At 46.0% G+C, this 16,311-nt stretch overlaps 1 long non-coding RNA gene across 1 annotated transcript; it reads left to right on the plus strand.

The window, feature by feature from the left end:
- The first annotated feature begins 1,428 nt into the window (after positions 1-1,428).
- Positions 1,429-15,511, plus strand: LOC148109383 (uncharacterized). Its single transcript, XR_015725979.1, has 2 exons — positions 1,429-4,037; positions 8,215-15,511. It is a non-coding gene; the product is annotated as an uncharacterized LOC148109383 (long non-coding RNA).
- The last annotated feature ends 800 nt before the right edge of the window (positions 15,512-16,311 follow it).

The raw sequence follows: 16,311 nt of genomic DNA on the forward strand, positions 1-16,311 counted from the left end.
AAGGTCAGAGTATCTTACCACCGCCAAGTTTACAAAAGCAAATGGCCATGAATGTGTTGCTGGGGCTCCTGCGTGGGTGAGAGGCTTGGAGCTTCCTTTTTCAGCAGCTTCAAGGTAAATGGGTTTCTGGTGACCCTGGGTGCATAACAAGTACATCTCAGGGAGTCATTTTCTGGGTCCCAGAATCCAAGATCCTTGTTTGAGGCAAGCTTGCTTATCTGGACATCTCGTGGGAATGAAGTAAATTCCATTAATAAAAAGCCTCTGCTGGGCTCTGACTCAGCCCCTCGCCTGTTCCCTTCACCCAACCAGGCTCTCAGGGAAAACCAATCTCCCGCTCCACACGTGCAAGGGAAGGGAGGAGGGGAGGAGCTGGCTCAGGGCATTGATTCCGTGTGTATTTGTTCTGTGTGTTTTCTGTGCCCAGCCCAACCGAGTGCTTTTGTTACACACATCACACCCTGTACTGCCCAGGACGACCCTGTGGAGCGGCTGCTAGGACGAGCCCTGCTGTGCAGGGAGAGGGTTTTCTGCCTGCAGTCACGTGGCCACAGCATTTCAAAGCGGGAACTCAGGACCGGCTGACTCCCCAGGCTGGTTCTTTCCAGACTGAACTCTGATCTTCAACTTTTCATGAAGAGAATGCAGCACATGTCTTGCTTGAGTTTCTATGGGGGAGCTGACGTTATTTGCAGCGGTATCCGGTTATAGCTCCCCTTCCTTTCCGCCTGTTCTTGCAGAGCCTGGTCTCACTGCCTGCTAAAATAATTAGGGAGTGGAGCCAACGGGATTCCTTGAGCAGCTTTCAAGTTCCTCTCTGCCCCTCTGATGCTAATGTTCTTTCCTTGCCTTACCTGGCCACGCTCCTGTAACCTTGGCGATGCCACACTTCGCACTCCCTCTTGCCGCCCCAGGGATTGCCCCTAAAATATGCCACCTGCTTGTCGTCTGCACAGCAAAAAAGAGTCACCTTGTTGAATCACTCACCTAGCTTGTCAGGACAGTATTTTGAATTTGGAGTGGCTTGCCAGCATGCTGTTTATGGGGAAAAGGAGGCTGTCAGTTCAGACAATCCGCAAATGCACCAATTAGCTGGATGGAAAGAACCCGAGTGCAGGCGGTAGCTCTCCCCTGCACATGAGATAACCCATCGGATCCAGTTTCCCCACTGCGGTAGCCGTGATGTTTTCTTCCCAGGCCAGGCTGGGGACGGGCCCTCCAAAGCATGACTGACTCCTTCAGCTCAGGGTCTCTCCCCTTCTCCACCACTGACGTCTGGGGGCTGGGTGGTGCCTTGTAGGATGTTTATGGGGACCCCTGGCTGCTATGTAATGCTTCCTCTGCCCGCCCACCCCACCCCTACTGTGGTCATCAATAATATCTTCACCCATTGCCAAATGTCCCGGGGCGGGGGGGGGGGGGGGAAGGGGGGCAACATTGCCCCCGGTTGAGAGCCACTTCCTGAGCCCTGTCAGCAGACGGCCACCAGCAGTTTCCAGCTGTGTTGATTCTTTAGGTGTGGGGTCAGGAGACAGAGTGGCTTTTGGCTCCCCTGGGGAGATGACTCACAGTGGGAATGTTCTAAGGTAGACACGGGGCTCATGGCGCCAGGCCTCCTGCATGAGAGTGTTGCAGGGGAAAAGGTAAAACCTTTGAGAGTAGACACGCGCTCATTTCTCCAGGCGCTCATTTCTCCAGTCCGTTAGCCTGAGGTTGAGGTGGGTGCCTGAAAAGGTCAGCTTGGTGATTAGAGTTCTGCGGTCAGACACCCCGGTTTGAATCCCAGCTTTGCTCTTAATTTGCAGTGGGACTTTGGATAAGTTACTTTACCTATCCGTGTCTCGGTTTCCTTATTTGCCATATGGGAATGAGAATATCCATATCGTAGAGTTGTTTAAAAAATTCCATGAGATAATGCCTGTGTTTGATGCATAGTAAGTGCTTAGCCCATGTGACCCACTTTTAAATTTCTGGACCGATCTTTGACAATGATGATGATGATTGTTTTGTTTGAATGTAGATAAGTAGATCTCTGCCCAGATTCTCCAGATAATTGTGTGAGCCTCCTGCTTGGTTGATTCTGGAAACAGTATACCCAGTAGCAACTTTAGAGTCTCCTTCTTGCTTAAAAAAAATTTTTTTTTTTAAGTAGGCTCCACACCCAATATGGGGCTCGAACTCACGATGCCGAGATCATCCTTCTTGCTCTTTATGGGAAGTATGGACTCCCTCTCCTTGTGCGCTTCCATGGTTATCAGCAAAGCTCTGGTGTCCTGAGAAAGTTCTGCTCACCACCAATGCCCCATCAGGATTCTTGGCCGTAAGCCTCTTGGTGAGCGTGAGATGTTTTGCAAACATGTTTAACCCCATCGTATCCATGCAAGGGTTTACTAATATATTCAATTTCCAAGCAAGAGATAATTAAAAAAAAATGGAAATCAGTGAAAAATCATGAATGTTGCCCTTGTGTATGGACTGAGTCATTCAACATTAGAGAAGATTCGAAAGGACAAAGGATAATTGTATAATGTATAAAAGCTGTCTTGCTTCTTTGGTCAATAATCAGCAAGAGATAGGACAGCAATAGAGAGAAACGAAAGGGTTCAGAGTGTCATGGCTCAGAGGCTCGCATCAGCGGAGAGTCTCCCAGCCTCCGTCAGGAGCATGCCAGGAGTTTGAAGACACAGAGGCTGGAGCTTGCTGCAGGCCATGGATATTTCCTCTGCACAAGGCCCCCTTTGAACGGGCCTGACTTCAAAGTGCAGGGGGTGCTGGAGACACAGTTAAGGAGAGCCTTGTCATATTTGCAGATATGCTCTCTCTCAGTGTGTTTTCAGGGCAGAAAAAAACCAGATTTGTTGGGGGAAATATGCCCGAGAGAACGTTTATCAGCGAAGAGGAGGAGCGTGGACTTGCTTTTCAAGCACGCCTGTTTGATAGACATCAGTCTGAGGGCTGCCGGTGGAAAGCCCTCAACAGGCGACTGGGATGACACACAGGACCTGGCCTGCTTCTACGCGAAGGAGCTTCTAAACACGAAGAATCTTGCAACTGCCTGGCAGCTGCTTCGTTATTGCCGCACCCACGTGACATGTAAGCTCAGATCTGTAAACGTGGGGATCGGTTTTAAAATCCGAGGGCATCAACAGATGGTACAGCTACAACCAGGACTAGGTCCTTCTGCAGTCTTTCGGGCGCCAGGCAAGAGCGGCTCCCTTGGAGGTCGGAGCTCTGTATTGTGGGAGCTGAAAGCAGCCTAGATGTTCACAGGAAGGGGCACCTGGGTGGCTCAGTGGGTTGACTTGTGATTTCGGCTCAGGTGGAGATCTCAGTGTCCTGGGAATCCAGCCCTGTGTTGGGCTCCTTGCTCAGTGGGGAGTCTGCTTGTCTCCCTCTGCCCCTGCCTCTCCCCCTGGTCCTGTGCGCTTTCTCTCTCTCGCTCTCTAAAACAAATAAATAAATCTTTTAAAATTTATTTATGTATTTATTTATTTATGTATTTATTTTTAATTATTTTAGATAATTTTTAAAAAGAGTCACACAGGGAAGCAGGTTCCATCCCAGGGGCTATTTGCTTCCCTTTCCTCTAACTTTTTCTAGTCCAGCAAAGTCCAGGGCCTTGGAATTCTAGCCAACCTATTGGCCGATGTAGAAAAATGAGCAAGGAGAATTGGCCAAGCAGCGGGCCCGGGCACCAACTCAGAATTCACCGTTAGGATTGGGCGCTGGTGGAACTTACATCTGTTGAGTCCACATCGTTACTGAGTAAACCTTAGAAGTTGCTATGATAGGTCGGCTGAGGATGAAAACGACATTTTATTTTTATTTATTTATTTTTTTAAAAGATTTTATTTATTTATTTGACAGAGAGACAGCCAGCGAGAGAGGGAACACAAGCAGGGGGAGTGGGAGAGAAAGAAGCGGAGGAGCCTGATGTGGGGCTTGATCCCAAGACCCCGGGATCACACCCTGAGCCGAAGGCAGACGCCTAAAACGACTGAGCCACCCAGGCGCCCCTAAAATGACATTTTAACATTGTATGTATTTTTTAAAGTTTTTTATTTTCAATATTAATTTATTTATTTAAGGGGGGGTGGGGCAGAGGGAGAGGGCAAGAGAGAATCCTAATCAGGCTCCACGCCCAGCACAGAGTCCGGTGCAGGGCTGTACTGGGGGCTGGGTCTCAGGACCCTGACATCATGACCTGAGCCAAAATCAAAAGTCAGGCACTTAACTACTGAGCCACCCAGGTGCCCCCAAAGGTTTTTTTTTTTTTTAATTTATTTAAGTACTTGTTACACCCCACGTGGGGCTTGAGACTCATGACCCTGAGATCAAGGGTCCCATGTTCTGACGGAGCAGCCAGGTGCCCCACAGTATGTACTTAAAGAAAAAGGTTTATTTTGCAGTAATTTTAGACTTACAGAAAAGTAAAAATACTACAGTGGATTTTTATATATCCCTCACCCCACCTCCTCTAATGTTTACATCTTATATAATTACAGTACAATGATCAAAAGCAAGAAATTAATAGTATTAACTAAACTATGGCTTTATATGGAGTTTGCCAGTTTTTTCACTAATGCCCCCTTCCCAGGATCCCACATTGCATTTAATTATTTCTCCTTAGTTTCCTCCAATCTCGGACAATTCCTCAGTCCTTCCTTGTTGTTCATGATTTTGTCACTGTCAGGGAAAAAAAACACCAGTCAGTCATTTTGTAGAATGTCTCTCCATTTGGGTTTGACTGTTGATTTCTCATGAGTTTTTAGCAAGGTCGCAGTAGACGTGGTAGGCTCTTCTCAGTGCATCAGACCAAGGGATTCACGATGTCGATAATTCCTAGAACTGGTGATGTTTACCTTGATTGCTAGACTAAAGGGCTGGGTTTCTCTGCTTTTTCTTTTTTAAGTTAATAAATATCTTGAGGGAGATACCGTTAGATTGTACAAGTATCCTGTGTCTTCTCAAATTTTCACCCACTAATTGGCACACCCGCTGGAGAATCTTGCCAGCAAAAGTGATTTCTGTGGCGTTGTAATGGTGAGTCTGTCTTTTCCTTATTCCTTTTGCAATTGTTAATTGGAATTCTTCTGTAAGGAAGAGCTGCCCCTTTCTCCCCCATTCATTCATTCATTCATTCATTCATTCATTCATTCATGTGTTTATATTAGTATGAACTCATGGCTATTTCTTTTATTCTATGGGCTCTAATCTAATTATATTATCATTTACATTGTACCTCAGATTGTTCCAGCTTTGGCCATTGGAAGCGCTTTCAGGTTGGGTCCTGTGTTCTTTGACTCCTGTGCCTTCATGCTTCTTTGGGCACTTTCTCGCCTGTTGGCACCACAAGATGTCTCATGTCTCTGCTCTCCAAGCTGGATCGACCACTTCTCAAAGAGCACTGGTGCCCTTTAAAGGATCACAGTATTTAAAGACCAACCTCTGGGCACTAGGTGGGCTCCCTGGCGTTGGGGTGTTGTGGCTTCTAGGCCTTCTCAGCAGGCAGAGCTAAGAAATGTATGTATGTGTGATAAGCCAAGTATATGCACATATTTGTTTATTTCTTCATCTATTGACCTGTGTACATATTTAAAAGAACATGAAAGTTTGTACTGATAGCCCTGATTCCAGCCCATCGCCACAGGGTTTATTCCAGCCTTTCCCCTTTCCCTAACTGCAGCTTCTTTCTCTGCTGGTGAGAAGTCTGGTTCTCATGATCAGTGCTGTTCTTGCTGTTCTGTTCAACCCTAGTCTACGCGTAAAGTAATTTGAGAATTGCTAACCCACAGTCTTCTGAGAAGCGAGTTCACTGTCATGCAGTATTTGCGTAGAGTTCTTTGTGTCTTAAGCCTTACAGTCTCCTGTTAAAATACTGTTCTCAAAGTTCCAAAGTTCTTTTCTTCACCCCTTTCTGAGTGGTTATGTTATTCTTTTGTAATACACTTAGGCTAATTTGTTATGGTGTATATTCCTTTTGGGTTCCCTCCCACACCCTGGTTCATTTGGTTTTTTGAATTTACGTACAACAAACTTCACACTTTGCGGTGTACAGGTCTGTGGGTTTTGTTTTGTTTCGTTTTGGTTTAAGATTTTGTTTGTTTGAGAGCAAGAGAGAGCACATGAGCTGGGAGTGGGGGGAGGAGAGGGAGAAGCAGACTCCCCACTCGATCCCAGGACCCTGAGATCATGACCAGGGCCGAAGCAGCCGCTTAACCAACTGAGCCACCCAGGCATGCCGCCCCCCGCTTTTTGAAGATTTTATTTATTTGAGAGAGAGAGAAAGACTGTGGGTTTTGACAAATGCACAGAGTTGTGTATCCGCCACCACAGTCATGACACAGAATAATTCTACCACAAAATTTCCCTTCTGCAGTCAACCCCTCCCTGAACCTCATCCCCTGGCAATCACTGATCTGTTTTCTGTCCCTGTAGCGTCGCCTTTTCCAGAAAGTGCAATGAATGGAATTCTATAACAGTCTTTGGATCTGGCTTATTTCACTTAGCAAAATGTATCTAAGAGTCAGACATTCTATTACATGAACCAGTAATTTGTTCCTTTTGATTGCTGAATAATATTCCACTTATTAGGCACCTCAGGCTGCTGTTGCCATTGCTGTCACGCTGGCTTGAGTCACGGCTGGGTCTTCCAGAAGAAAAAATGACACTTGTACTGCTGGTTTGCTGGTACTGTGGATTCTGTTCTCCTTTCTCAATCTGCCTGCAGCTGTTTCCTTTTCAGATTCCCCGAACAGATGCTGCCTCGTTCTGCCCAGGTTTTGTAAAGGCAATCAGTCCATGGGAGAGTCCAGGCAGAGGGTGTGTTCACCATCGTAGCCAGAGCCAGGCCCTCTGTCCTTTGTCTTTTTGCTTTTAGAAGTCTGAAGTCACTATGTTTCCTGAGCCTTGTAATTGATCTATTTCGTCTTCCTGGAAACTCGTAGGATCATTTTTTTGTTCCCAGGGGTCCCCAGTGGTTAGAAATTGCCCAATGATGTCCTTGGACAATTTTCATCCATTGTGTTGGGTACTTGGTGGACACTTTCATTCTAGAATGGCATGCCCTGTTCTGGAACAACTACTTGAATAATTTTGTCGATGATTTTCCTTCTATTTCTCTCTTCTCCCTTTCTGAGATTTCTTCCATTACTTAAATGTCAGACTTCCTGGACTCATCCTCCACTTTCCTCTTCTCCTTCATTTTCCATCTCTTTGTCTTTTTGCTATAGTTTCTGGGATACTTACCATCAACTTTATTTTCCAGTCTCTCTATTAAATTGGTCATCTGTGCAGTCATGTGTTTAGTTCCCAAGAGCTCTTTTGGCTATTGTTCTCTATGTTTCTTCTCTTTCTTATATTTTCTTCTTTTTTTTTTTTAGAGAGAGAGAGAGAGAGAGAGGGAGTGGGGTGGGGGAGGGACAGAGGGGGAGGGAGGGAGCGAATCCTCAAGCAGACTCCCCACCGAGCGCGGAGCCTGATGTGGGGCTCAGTCCCACAACCCTGAGATCATGACCTGAGCCAAAATCAAGAGTCAGACGCTCAACCAAATGAGCCCCCCAGACACCCCTCTCCTTTTTTATAGCATTCCGGTCTTTTTTCTTCAATCTTCTATCATCTCTTTGAGGATATTAATGATTTGGGGGAAAGTTTCTTCTCCCTCATAGACTCCAGGTTGCCTTTTTCTTCTGTTTGTGGTAGAGCTACGTCCATGACAGAGCTGAGAAGCAACAAGCTAACTGGAGGCTTGAGCTCAACACAGGAGTTTGCTGACTGTGAACGTCTCTGTGGGGCGAGCTGGCTGGGTGGACTATTTGTTGAACATTCCCTAATTTCAATATTTTGGGTGGTTTCTCCTGGGCTGGTCAGACTCTCCAGAGCAGAACTTTAGTCTCCTGCTTGGAATCTTAACATCTGGCGGCCAAAGTTCTGGGAGCTAAGCTGGGGGAAGAGAGCCAGAGGTCTCAGCAGCTGGCACTTACCGTGGGTACTATCATTTGATCTTCTTGGTTTTGACGCGGTATGTCCAAGTTCCCAGTCCACAGACTTCTATTTTACACTCTTAGGAGGGTGAAGTCTCTAGACTATGGTTAGATGGGGTCAAAGCAGTCTCGCCATGTACAGAGTGGGGGCAAAAAGCTAGAGATCTGTGTCTCGGGGGGTTTTCACCCAGTCCTTATTTTAGCTACCCTGTTTATGCCTCCATTTCCAAAGGTACTTGGTGCTGTTGGTTCCTGAGTTTTTTGAAGATTCTCTTGTGTGAAACGAGCTCATTCTTCACTTTATCTACTGCCCACTCAAGGCCGGTAAGTCCTTTATCCCTCGCTCACCTGCTTCCTAGCTTCTCATATTTTGTTGCTGTTTTCTCCTCTCCTGTCCCGCCTGCCTGTGTGGGGTGTGTCTTTAAACAATCTCTTTACTGTAGTTTTAGTGTATTTTGGGAGGAAGCAAGTTAGATGTGATAGTCATTCTTGCATCCTAAAAAGGAAATCTAGAATGTATTTTCTTAAATATCAGAAATCATAACTCTTCATGCTAAAATGGGACTTGGATACCACAGTTGCTGGGCCTCAGGTAGACAGGTGACTCGTACAAAGCCACGCAGCTAGTTAGGGAAGAACAACTTTCAGACCTGGGACCTGACTTGCCTAAATCTGTTTGTACTATACCAGCGCAGTGCCCCTTATGATCATTATGAAATAACGTTAACAAAATCTTGTATTCTGAACTAGTCTAAGACTCATGGAAAGTTCCAAAAAACAGTACAGAGGGTTCCCATGTGGCCTTGGCTCAGCTTCCCCCAACAATAGTCTTATAGACAACAGCACATCTTAAAACCAGGAGCTGTGTGTTGGCACAACACTCTGACGAAGGTAGGGTACAGACCCTCAAGCAACATTGTGAATGGATCTTTTGTGTATTTTGTGTATTCTACTAAGCAAAAGCCAGAAGAGGACTCAATCCTTTCATATTAAGGAGGCTATAATCTAAATCGACATATGAAAATAACTCACCAAATAGCACTCAAGTACAGTCCAAAATATTTTTAGAGCCGTCTTCCAGAAAAGCAAGAGGTGGTGAAAAGAGGATGGGCTTTGAAATCAGACAAATCTAAGTCCAAATCCAACTTCACTGCTTAAGATTTGTGTGTCCCTGGGCAGGGAATTTCCCTGAGCCTCATGTTCTTACTGTAAAATGGTGAATATTATTATCTACTTCTTAGCGCGGCGAGGATGAAATCATACAGATTACGGGCTAGAACAGTGCTTGGTACATAGTAGGTATTCAATAAATGGTCACCATAATAATTATTAATAAAATAATAATCCCTAATAATCATAATCCTCTGGTTGTCCGCTCGATCTCGTGTCCAGCCCAACACCAGGTAGGTTTCTACCTCCTAATTTACTCTGTCGGGTTTAGACAGAAATCAGAGAACGGTTCCTGTGAAGAGAGGCCTCCGAAGACACCATGACTTCCCCAAATCGGCGGCACACGAGCGTCCTCTGAGCCCCCTAATCTTCCACGTCAGTGTTCCAGTAAAGTAGGGGAGGATGGTCAAATGTTTAACTAAATGCACGTAATTTACCTTTTCTTTTAAAGAAAACTTTGGAAAGTGACTAGGATTCTTTTAGTTGTAGTACAAGATAAGAGTGCAAACCTAAAGGCTAGGAGGACAGATCTCTCGCCCACGTTATCACTTTACAAGCAGTTCGGCTCAAGCCCAGGTGCAGACACGTGCTCCTTTCCCAGCACTCCACCGAGCCTCCCCCCACCCATTTGACATGTAAGTCCAAGGGTCTCAGCCCTTAGAGGAAGTGGCCATCACAGGCCCAGCAAGAATGCTTTGGAATTAGAAACCCATGCAAATTCTAAACTGAGCTTTGCCTGATTATCTGAACAAAAACACTTGCAAGGCAGTGTGTGAACTAGCAACTTGGGCTTTTCAAAGGCCCACACTTGGGCCCCACTCAGCAGGTTGGTGTCCAGTGAGCATCCTGCTTTACATCCCACCTGAGCTCCCCACCTGCCTGACTCTGGCTTGAATTTCCTGCCCTTGGCATCAACAGAAAGGGGGGCTCATAAAGGCAGCAGCTGCCAGTTGGGCCCCACAGCAAGGAAGGAGCTCTGCTTGCAAATTTGGCCATTTGTTTAAATTGTAAAGTCAGGACTTTCCTTTGGGGGTCGGGGTGACCCTGAGTGCATTTGGGTCCACCCAAGCAGGCGGATGGTAGAACAGGATCGGAGGATAAAGAAAAAGCTACTTCGTGATCCTGTGGCTTTTCCTGTTCCTACTGCCTGTTATTTGAATGAATAACTTCCAGGCCTTTCTTTATGTCTCCAACCGTGTTCCTCCCCGACCATCTCACAAAGGATCACATTTCCTTCTGCCGGTTTATCTCGTCTGTCCGTGGGTTTTTTAGGGACTCAGGTACAGCTTTTGGTAGTTCAGTAGAACTGCAAATTCAAGAAATTCTCTCTTCTTTTAATCGTGCAATTCACATAACCAGAATATTCTCAAAGAAATTAGGCTACATCTGAAAAAACAGTGTAGTCAGTGCTGTAACATGAATGGAAAACAGTGTTTATTATGGGCTGATTTGTGCCGTCCCCTCCTGCCACCGCCACCGCCACCCCACTCATGTCGAAATCCCAACCCCCAATACCTCGGAATGTGATGATATTTGGAGACAAGGATTTTAAAGAGGTGATTAAGTTAAAAGGAAGCCTTTTGGGTGGGACCTAATCCCATATGACTCGTGTCCTCCTAAGAAAAGGCTATTAAGGCGCAGGCGCAGGGACAGAGGGGAGACCATGGCGGTGGCCATCTACGAGTCAAGGAGACAGGACTCAGAAGAAACCAACCCCGCTGACACCTTGATCTTGCACTTCCAGCCCTCAGAGCTATAAGGCAATAAATCTCCGTTGCTGAAGACACCCGGTCAGGGCATCCCAGCAGACAGCACGTGGTTCAGCCCTAATCGTGTTGTGATTTTGATCAATCCATTCACAAAAGATAATGGGCACCTATTTTTTTAAAAAAAATCACCACGTGAAGTGAGTCTACTTGTTTTCTTTTTCACAGCTTAACTGAGGGGTAACTCACATCCAATAAACAGTTCGTATTAAAGTGTACAATCTGATAAATGTTGACATCTCTCTACGCTCATAAACCCATCAACACCATCAGGATAATGAACATATCTGTCATCTTGAAGAGTCTCCCTGAGCTCCCTGGTACTCTCTCTGTCCTCCCCTTCCCCTTCCCCATTTTCCAGGCCACCACCGAATCTGCGTTCTGTCACTAGAGATTAATCTGCCACTTCTAGAGGTTTGTATAAATGGAATCATATAGCATGCATTCTTTTTCGCCTAATTGCTTTCACTCTGTCTAATTATCTTTAGATTCATCCAGGTGGTTGTGTGTCTCGATCGATCGTTACTACTACTGTTCTATTGTATGCGTTCGCCACAGTCCCTCCGTCCACCTGCAAAAGGACTCTTGAAGGCCTGTTTCGTTTTCTTTCTAATCAAAAAGTTTTCATTGATGGTGATATAGGGTGATTATGTACCAGATTGTCTCTATTTACTGTCTTATCCAGGTTATATTATTTTAAGAATAGGAAAATATTGTAATAACTTTTCTGATGATAGCGAGGGTCCCCATTGTTTTCAAATGAGGGTTTCGTTTCTTAATTATCGGAATGCCCTAGAATAGGAATTTCAAGAAACTGACATGGATTTTAGTTGATTCTGAGTTATTGCTTTTGACCATAGTAGGTTTTTTTTTCTCCTTTTCTACCCAATTTAATCAAGTTTTTGGTTTATAATTGTTTGAGATTCGGAATTGAGCCGCTGTAAACATATGTGCACAAGTCTTCCTGTAGACATATGCTTTCTTTTTGTTCGGGAAAATACACAGAATCGAAATGGTTGGATCACATGGAAAGGTGTTTGACCTTTTAAAAATTGCTAGACTTTTCCCAAAATGGCTCTGCCATGTTGCACCATCACCAGCGGTCTGTGAGGGTTCCAGCTTGGCTCCATCTTTGCCAATACCTGGAAGAGTTGAGCCCTTTGACTTAGCCGTGCCGATAGGAATGCGGTGGCATAGCATCAGATGTGAACTTGCATCTCCCTAACGATGTTGAGTGGCATTGCCGTTCACATATCTTTTTTTAGATGACATGTCTGCTCGGATCTTTTTGCCCATTTTTTAACTGGGTCATTTGTTTTCTTGCTATTGGGTTTTGAGAGTTCATTATGTATTCTGGATGCAGGTCTTTTATCAGATACAGACTTGGCAAATATTTTTTTCTAGCCTGTGACTTGGGTTTTCATTCTCTTAATACCATCTTTCAAAGAGCAGAATTTTTAATTTTGATGAAATCCAATTTATCAACCTTACCTTTTATAGATTGTGCTTGTGGTGTCACATGTAAGAAATCTTTGCCTAATCTTGTCACCAAGATTTTCTTCTATGTTTTCTTCAAAAAGTGTCACAGTGTTAGGTTTTATATTTAGGATTATAGCCCATTTTGAGTTAATGTTTATATGTGGTATGAGATATGAGTCAAAATTCTTTAATTTTTTTATTTTTTTTTTTGCACGTGGGTGTTGAGTTGTGTCAGTATCATTTGTTAAAAAGATTGTGCCTTCTCTGGTGAATTGCCTTTGCATCGTTGTCATAAATCAGTTGTCCTTATATGTATGGCTTTTTGTTTTTTAAGATTTTATTTATTTGACAGAGAGAGAGACAGCCAGCGAGAGAGGGAACACAAGCAGGGGGAGTGGGAGAGGAAGAAGCAGGCTCCAAGTGGAGGAGCCTGATACCGGGCTCGATCCTAGGACCCTGGGATCACGCCCTGAGCTGAAGGCAGACGCTTAACAACTGAGCCACCCAGGCGCCCCTGCACTTCTGTTTAAACCCCTACCCTGCCTCTGCTTCTCTCACTCCCTCTTAGTTCTGGACTTTGCCCCCTGCTTGGCCCCAAAGTAGAGGTCATCAGCTGAGAACTTTGTAACTGGTACACTCCGCCAACGATAAGGTTTTCTACATTTGTACTAATCCTTACCTGTTTCCTTCCTAGCTTGAAGAACAATACCAATTATCATAATGACCAGATAATTATAGTTACAAATACTGAGTTCTTTCTATGGGCCAAACACTATGCACTTCATACCATTTCTCATTTCATCTGCAGAAGATCTCTATCTGGTAGAGAGATACTGTCCTTGTCCTCATTTGACGGAGGGGGAAGTGAAGGCAGTGAAGTTCTTTGTGCTTCCCATGGTCGGGTAGCTAGTAGGAGTTGGAGCTAGGGTTCAAGACTGGGTCTGTCTGATTTCTGTCCAGACCTAATGATCCTGTTAGTACTGTCCATCCCCTGCCCTCCTAGCTCATCAAAAAGCTTGCTCCGTTCATTACCTCCCTCTCCTTTGTCTCTTCCCCTTCCCTTTCTACTTGCTCCTTTCCATCAAGGTATTCATATCAAAACAAGAATCTTCAACCTCTGTAAGAAGTTGGAGTTTTCCAAGTGTTTATCTACAGCCAGACTCACATTCTGCAGATTTATATTTTAAGTTGTATATTGGAAAGCTCCCCTGGGATATCTCACGGACACCTCAAATATAAAAAAAAATTGATCATCTTGCCTGCAGACCTGGCCCTCCTCTGGAATTCTCTGCCCCAGCAAATGGCTCTTCCAACCACACAGGGGGCCAAGCCAGAAACCGACAGTCAAAAGACTCAGATTTTGGTTTCAAAACACAGCTCTGCCACTTACTAGACTGGAGACATTTGAGCCTCAATTTCCCAACCCGAAAAATGGGGGTAAAAATTCTACTTCACAGTGTTGTTTTCTGAGCTAAATGGCCAGGTGCGTTGCTTGATAATAATGACAACTGTTCTCATCATTGTCATCATTGTCACCATCATCATCTCCTATTAGCCCCTCCTTCTTTCCAGTCACTCTTACCTCCTTACGGTTCCACAAACATACCCGGCGCCATCATTTCAATTTCTTCAATTTTGCTATTCTGCGAAAACATCTTCCTACATTCTAGACCAGTGATCACTGAAGTGCCACCCATGGGGTGTTAGAAAGCATTAGAACGTCTATTTATGTTCATTTTTAGAAATTCATCTGTTAAGGTTTTATTTGTGAATTTCTGGGAAACATATACAGTAAAAATAGATGAGGAGCGCCGGGGTGGCTCAGTCGGTTAAGTGTCTGCCTGGGTTTAGGGCACGATCTCCGCCGGGAGCCTGCTTGTCCCTCTGCCTGCCACGCCCCCTGCTTGTGCGCACATGCGCGCGCGTGCTCTCTCGGACAAATTAATAAATAACATCTTTAAAAAAAATAGTTGGTAGTTCATCATTCTTGACTGAGTGAAGGGCCCTGTTTTGTTCTTGTGTAGGACATCATGTCATTTTGTGCTAACTGGGTGTCTTCCCCAGGGACTGTGACCCGGTTAGGCTGAAGTTGCCCTCAACGGGTTCCGCTCTGCTTAGTTTGGGAGGGAATGGATTTATTACAGGCTGTTGCCTCGTAGTGACGTCTTAACCTTTAGCATGGATCAGAATCTGCAGAAAGGTTTGTTAAAGCCAAGATTACGGGGCCCCGCCCCGGAGTTTCTGATGCGGTGGGCCTGGTGTAGGGTCTGAGAATTTGCATTTCTAACGAGGTCCCAGGCGCTGCTGATACTGCTGGGCCAGAGGCCGCCCTTTGGGAACCACTGGGTTACGGGATGGTGACAAGGGCTCAAGACAGCGGCTCCAGACTGGGCATCCTGGACACAGCTCCCAGCGTCACACTGCAAAACTGGCTTGGCCAGGTCGTTCCTGCGCCTGCTGCTTCCACTGTCAAGCCCCAAATCTCACTGCCTCCACCGCAGGCAGGAGAGCCGCACCACCAGGTACTTGCGTGGTTGGCGCACAGCACCCAGGGGGTCAGAGACTGACTAGACCTTAGTGCCTTTCTTGCCCTTGCTGGAGACGGCCCAAGGCACCGCCACCTCTGTGTGAGCCAGGGCAAGTAATGGGAACTCAGGAAAAACTGCTTGTTTTGCTCCTTTTCCTGCTTCTATTCTTGCGAGGACCTACGTCTCCCCGCCCCCTGCCCGCCCCCTTACACGCGCCTTATAGAGCAGATCGCGTATGTCCTCCTTGTAAAGGTCAAGGAGTTAATGAACGATTTCTTTGGAGTCTTCCAGCACAATGGATACGATCTAAAGAGTGACCGGGCAGGGTCAACATGAAGGTTTTCCAAGACCGCGGACTCACCAGGACGCCTGGCTCCAGGGCATAAGTAGCATATAGAGGATACCGAAACACTCCTTTCTGTTCCCGATGCCTGGGAAGACACACGCACCAGACCACAATTCTCAGTAAAAACCCCAGACCCCAAGCAAAGATGAGACTCTCTCTCCTTTTCCTTTCTGAGTCCCCCAGATGCTCTTCTGTATCTGCTCTTTCTTTATCTTCAATAAACTCTGCTCTCATTTCCTGCGGGCTTGTGTCTGATTTCCATCCTGCAGGAAGCCAAGGACCCTCCGGGCTGGTCCTGCGGGCCTGCCTGCCTGCGTGATCTGTATCCAGAGGGGCAGCGTGGGGGCCACTGACAGCGCTCACATCCCACCGCGGGCCAGAGCATCTGTCTGGGATAGCCTGGTGTTTTCACAACCGACCTAAGGTTACTTGTGGAATCCCCAGGGTAAGGGAGTTTGGAAAACAGAAGACTCAGCATTCCAGACTTTAGTGCCTAGGAAATCTTGCTAGTAGAGTTTGGAGTGGTTTTGAGTGAGGCATCTGTTGTAGATTTTTTTTTTTTTAAGATTTTATTTATTTTATTTGAGAGAGAGAGAGAGCATGAGTGGGGGGCGGGATAGAGGGAGGAGCAAACTGACTTCCGAGCTGGGAGTCGGACATGGGGCTCAATCCCAAGACCCCGAGATCATGATCTGAGCTGAAGGCAGATGCTTCACCGACCGAGCCACCCAGGTGCCCCTGTAGATTGTATTTTTCACCTTGCTTTCTGGTGCAGTCCTGAGCCCTAGGACCCGGCACAGAGCAGGCCGTCTGCGGGCCCCTCTCCCTTTTCCTTCCCCCGAGTGCTAGGCTCAGTCACACGCCCACAGCATGCTGATGTGTCTTGCTTGAGAGTTTGCCCTGCTGATAAAATCTGACAGGCTGCTGTCTGGGGTCTTCCCTCCACTTTTTTTTTTTTTTTTAAGATTTTATTTATTCATTTGCCAGAGAGAGAGACAGCCAGCGACAGAGGGAACACAAGCAGGGGGAGTGGGAGAGGA

This window comes from Ursus americanus, chromosome 10 (genome assembly GCF_024610735.1).
Source record: "Ursus americanus isolate L20-20 chromosome 10, mUrsAme1.1.p, whole genome shotgun sequence".
Taxonomy (NCBI): domain Eukaryota; kingdom Metazoa; phylum Chordata; class Mammalia; order Carnivora; family Ursidae; genus Ursus; species Ursus americanus.